This window comes from Rhipicephalus sanguineus, chromosome 6, assembly GCF_013339695.2.
Source record: "Rhipicephalus sanguineus isolate Rsan-2018 chromosome 6, BIME_Rsan_1.4, whole genome shotgun sequence".
Classification (NCBI taxonomy): Eukaryota; Metazoa; Arthropoda; class Arachnida; order Ixodida; family Ixodidae; genus Rhipicephalus; species Rhipicephalus sanguineus.
In genome coordinates this window covers 106,289,277-106,295,400 of record NC_051181.1, presented here as the reverse complement: position 1 = coordinate 106,295,400, position 6,124 = coordinate 106,289,277, and positions in this window count along the sequence as shown.

Sequence of the window (6,124 nt, the reverse complement as noted above, 5' to 3'; positions counted from 1 at the left end):
CTTGGCATTATTGTCTGGTTGTTCTCATTAATATTGTGTCTAACAAAGCAAAACGAGCCCTTAAAAGCCATCTTCTTTCCTTCAATAAAAATGATAGTAATAACAATAATAAAAATAAAAAACTTTTTCTGTTTTTTTTTCTTTTTTTAAATTAATTGGTTGGTTGATTTTTCTTGTTCTTCTTGTACTCAGCCAATGGCTCATAGCCAATACAAAGGATTAGCCAAGTAGCCAGTAGATTTTCTATTAGGTTCTGTAGGGTCACACTACTATACTGCTAAAAGTAAAAAATATAATAACTTGACTTGCAAATTATCAGTCACGAAATCTTTAAAGCCGGCAGAATTTAGCAAGAAGTTTTTTTAATCTCTTTAATAAACTTCTTGATGGCTAAGGAAACATCCCTGTTGCTGCATTCCAGAGTAGAGGCCCCAAACGAAAGAATAACTGAATCCGTTATTTACCGGCCCAGTTTTCGAAGAGGTGGCACTAGTATTCTTTCCCTCAGAATTGTGAAACGGAGACAGGGATTCGTTGGCACATGGTTGCGCTGCCCAACCCGCGACAATGGTGTAGATGTGGATCCTTGAACTGTAGGCCTACACCCACCCACACTCTAAGAAAAAGAGAGTCAAAAGAGGGTCATGGAACCGTGACTCTCTTCCGGTGTCCATCTGACCCCTTTTGGAAGGTACAGGCAGAGAAAAAGAGTTAGTATTTTGGAAGGAGGCACTGGACCCCCCCTGAAGCGCGTTTCGATTGGCTTCGGTATACGAAAGAGCCGCCGTATACGCCATACATATCGCGCGCTTGCCCTTTGGCGCCGTGGTGGCGCCTTGCTCGCCGACGCAGACGGGGTTGGCGCCGGGGTTGCGCGCCGCTCTCCTCTCTCAGTCGTCTCAGTCTCTCAGTCTCCTCGTCTGTTGCAATGCGTTGCGTGGTTGCGTTGGTTGCGCGTCTTCGGTGGTGTTGACGCTGGAGTATTCGCAATGCCCACGAACTATAGGTGGCGCGCCGTGCTTTTCAAGATGGCGCCAAGAGGAGGGTCAACCCGTTTGTTAGCATAGGAACAGATAGTACGTGCGGACGTACGGCCCGTGCCACTATCACCGGATGAAGTCATGAGCTGTGCTGAATTGGATATGAGACTAAACTACTTTCTCAAACCATGGAAAGTGCTAAGTACTCGCCACCTAATTATTTGCTGTGGTGTGAAATGTTATATTTCAGCTCCGTTACCGTGCATAACGATGCTTTGCGAAATCCTGTGCGTGCTACATAAAACTGCATGAACTAAAAATGAGGTATGAGCAGAACGGCACTCCGAGGTGGTAGGTACCGAGTCAACGTTTATAGATACGTTGTACCGAGCCTGCCTTACGGATTTGCCGCAGTGGTAAGCCGCCAGCGAGTAGCGCCATCGCTGCTGCACGGGACCGCACGTTTAACGTGGTGATGGTTTGCAAACATAATACGCCGTCGTCATTACTTGTGCTGTCGGGAACGCGGAGTTACGTCTTCAACGGAACACAAGCATTTAACTTCCCATTCAGTAGCGCTTGTGCCACAGCCATGCTGAAACTCTAGCCGTGTGCAATTCACTTCACTCGCATGTTGCAGGTTCGATCAGCACGATCGAAACACGAATATCGAAAAGAATGTACACGTATCCTTTTCGCAACGTCGAAGAAGTTAGCCGAGAGGCGTGGATTGTGGCTGTGACTGCACGTTCCAACGCTCTAACCATTTCGCTTCTCTGGTCGAGCTCGAGCGTGTTGGCGGCATGCGGCGCTCCATAATATCCACAATAATTGATACATGATACACAAGAGGAACTATGCTTTGATTTTGATCTCGCTCAAGGATATTATACCTTAGATACAATCAAAGTGACTTACGAGCGTGAAAGAACAATAACGCACGAGGGGACGTGAAGTGCAACTCGCTCCTCGTGAGTTAGCAGCTGTTCGTTCACCGTCGCTGTCACTCTCGGTGCATTCACAGTCTTCTACGTCCAGTGAAAAATCTTCGTCGTCAAGATGGTTTCTTTCAACATCACTGCTGAAAGCAATCTGAAGAATTTCCTCCGCCGAACAACTTCGACCACTCCGCGTCACCACGTTTACAATTACAGAGACGTCTGTCTAGGCGCGGAGCAGGGGCGTAGCCAAGGGGGGGGGGTTGGGGGGTTTCAAACCCCCCCCGAAATTTTTCAGTTTTGCTTGCGTATATATACACGCACACATACAAACGCACGCACGAACATACATGAAGTATGGTTGAACCCCCACCCCCGAAAAAAATTTCTGGCTACGCCCCTGGCGCGGAGAACATTTCGCTATGATTTCGCTCTCAGATCGGTCAACGAGCAAATCGCTTGCAGTGTGCTGCCACCTATCAACAAACGTACAAAAACAAGCGGCGCAGCGCTGGCTATGAAACCAACACAACGGCGTGGAAAGCGTTCGCACGAAAGGCGTGGAGCGGACGCGTCCTCGCATGATTGAAACGTCGCTCGCACGATTAGTAACAGCGCTTTGCTGACAAAGGATAGAGGCATATTTTAATGCATCGACAACTTGAGATCGCTCAGTTTTACGAGAGCACATCGTGAGCCGGCGCGACCTCCCGCGTACAGTGTTATGGGATTCATGCACTACAAGAAACACTGACCAATGCTATATACAAGTAAAACAGGGTGAGCCTCAACTGAATATGTCAGACGATAACATTTAACAAACCTACGTGACTACAGAAAGCCTCGCGAAGCTGATAGTATGCGTACGCTGTGGGCTAGCATTGAAAGCGCGAGTCGCCACGTATTTTCACGAAAACTTCGCGCCTCGCAAGAACGAATCAGATTTCTCGTGTCACGGAGGGCCCGGTTTGTTCACTGATGCAGGGAACATGCCAAGTCGTAGTGTTCCTTCCTTGCCAACGCGTTAACACTGAGGTTAGCACAGCCGAACAAGGGAGCAACTGCGTAGTGCTGCCATTTTGTCGTCTACTAACCCTCCTCGAGAGGACGCTCCTGAATTCCGCTTGGCGGCGCGACAGTCTATGGGCATTGCGAATTGAAAGGTGGGCTAGTTGGTAATTCATACTTCTTTTGTGGTTCTTCCTTCGTCTGTTGTGTGTACCGCGCTCCAGTAAGCCGAAGAAGTTGACGCCGGCTCCGTGCACGAAGTGACGCTTGGAGGGCAGAATATTCATGGAGCTGCGGACACCGACAACGGGCGCCAGTTAACGGTGAGTGTACTGCTTTCGTAGGTATTAATTATACAGCTTTAGCTGGGCGTCCGCAGCAGCCTTGCTGAAGTTATCTGCCAGCCATTTCCAACAGCAGCCTGCGTCCGCGGGGCTGTTGCGGATGCCCAACTAAAACTGTCAGTTAACGAGTTGCCACCGTTATGCGCGTTGCTGTACAAGCTCCCATAAAGTGAGCGATGCAAACAATTATCGAGGGTCATTTCTTGCTGATCGCACGTTGTGTCTGCACTACTGAAGGTGCAAGATGTCGTTTTGAGATGCACTTTAGTCTACTTCATAATAACATTTCCATCGACCTTGAGTGTGCAGCGTGCTTCCGCGCGTGGGAACGTGAAAAAAGAAGTCTGTGTACAGAACGCTCAGACGCACTATATATAATGGTTTTTTTTGGCTTAAAGACGGTAGTTTGAGGTGCAGATATAGTACCGTGGCTTCCAGAACGCACGCGGTAGTCATTCAAGTTGCACACGCCTCGCCGGTAAAGTGAAAAAGCTCTAGACTTTCGACGGCGCGCGTTGTTGCGGCCGCCGCCGTGCACTCTTTTCCCTCGTTTCTGTTTGCTGTTTTCGTGGTTTGCATACACTGCGATGACGTTGGGCGTTATAACAGAATCGAGTGAGTGTACGTGATTGTGGCAGTTATGTGTGCTAATTCTAGCATATGACATGTCTGATCTCGACGTAGACGGCGTACGCACGCGCCGGGTGTCGATCGGGCCCTCGTACTCGCATCTGCTTATCTGAGTATTTAAGGATGGTTTACGTTTGTAAAACATGCGGTCAATAACCACTCACGGCATGCCCCTGACTGCCGGAGGATGTGTTTTGTTGTTTTGTTGTTTTGTTGTTAGCCTTTATTATGTCTGTGTGAACCACTTATTGTGTAGGTTTTGCAAACCTTTGCTGCAATTTCATTTTCTCATCATGATATCATGATCTGCTTTTCAGATACCGTTTTTCATGGTACTCACGCTGGACAGGAGCGACAACCTAGCAAGCCACAAGTCTGATGCCTCAAGCCGTCACCACTTTCTGATTTATTCTTAATCATAAGGAATAATTATGGAAACATGATGGCGATTTCTGCTGTTTATTTAGCACCATATGACACTGTGCACATCACAGTCACACATTTTAGTTGGCTATACTCATAGAAGCATGTAAATGAGGAATACCCAAACTTCTTAACTGGAAAACACAGACCATCTTTTCGCGCTTTCTATAGAACTTTGCTGGAAAATATGTGTTGTTTTGACGAGTTTTATTAAAATTATGCTAAAACTGAACTATTCTTTACAGTCGCTGGGCAGAACGGCAAGTATTATTGGACTTGCTTAAAATGAATACTCCACTATTTTCAACAGTAGTCGCGCAAAAGTAGATCAAGGGTCATATAAGTAGCTTAAAATACTTGTGGAGTCGCTTGATGCTTCGGTGTAGGGTCACTTGACTCCCGTAGGAGAGTTACCGGCCAGAGTCGTCTGACTCCCTATAAGTGGTAACGTGATCCTCTGGATGAGAGTCTTTCCACTCTTCCTAGAGGGTCAGGGGACTCTCCTAGAGCGAGCCGACCCTGACCCACCAAGAGAGTCACCGTGACTATTTAAAGAGAGTCCTATACGTGGCAAGTCAGAACTCTCCGAAAGAGTCACGCATACTCTCTTTTTTTTTCTTAGAGTGCAGGGGAACTGGTCAAGGGTCGAGTAACAAGAATAAAACATTTAAAGCATAAAAGAGAGAGAGAGAAGGAATGTAGGGAGGGTAACTAGACTATGCGTCCAGTTTGCTACCCTACACATTGGGAGGGGGAATAGGGGAATAAAAGAGAGAGAGAGAAGGTGTCATCTACAGTTCACATCACACACACAGTGCAGAGTTTCACAGGTGGTCGCTCAATGGAGTTGCTTTCAAGTACCGCAGGAGGGCTCGTGTGACTTTCTGGGCTGATGTGCTGCGCAGCCAGGCTCCTAAGATCTTTACTTGATTAAAGGGCCGATCATCGAGTCTATTCAAGGTACACTGGAGAGTCCGGCGATATTCATAAAATTGGGGACAGTGGCACAAGAGATGTTCAATAGTCTCTACACAGTTGCAGCTTTCGCACATGGATGAATCTGCCATGCCAATGCGATGGCTGAATAAGTTGGTAAAAGCTACACCGATCCACAACCGGCACAGCATTGCAGCGTCACGTCGATAAATCTGGATAGCAGTTGTAGCTGGAGTAACGATTCAAGGTTCTGTGGGCGAAGATTGAAGTTAAGCGGAGAATTCCAGTGCGCAAGCGTGACATTACGCGCGATGTGACGAAGTTCTCTATAAAGCATAACAAAGAATTTAGGAAGAAGACGGGCTAGGGCGGTGGCGGCCCTCCGCAGGGCAGCAGAGATCCCTGTGGAGAGCTGCTTTGTCGACGCGGCGCCGTACGGGAACATCAACAGATAGGTGAGAGTATTGGTCGACAAAGCTGGTTTGGTCATCAACGCCGCATCAATCGAAGGTTTCTCCTAGAGCGCTGCCTAGCAGGTGCCCATCGCCATCGCTCTCCTTGACGAGAACGTGCGAACGTATTCAGTGACTCCCGGGGATAGGTCGGCAATCTCACTCAGGAGTCGACCCACTAAGACTCAGATCAAGCTGTGAGTGTGAGTATGAGTGAGTACGGGTGAGCAATACTTGGATGAGTTTGAGTCCGAGTCAGTTCGGCTGAGATAAATTTTAGTGAGTCCGAGTCTGAATGAGTCGGGCTGAGAAAAATTTTGGTTAGTCTAATTCCGAGTGAGCCGTACGCGCAAAATATATTTCTTGAGCGAGTCTGAGCTCCACACGTTTGTACCGAGCTATGGCAATAACTA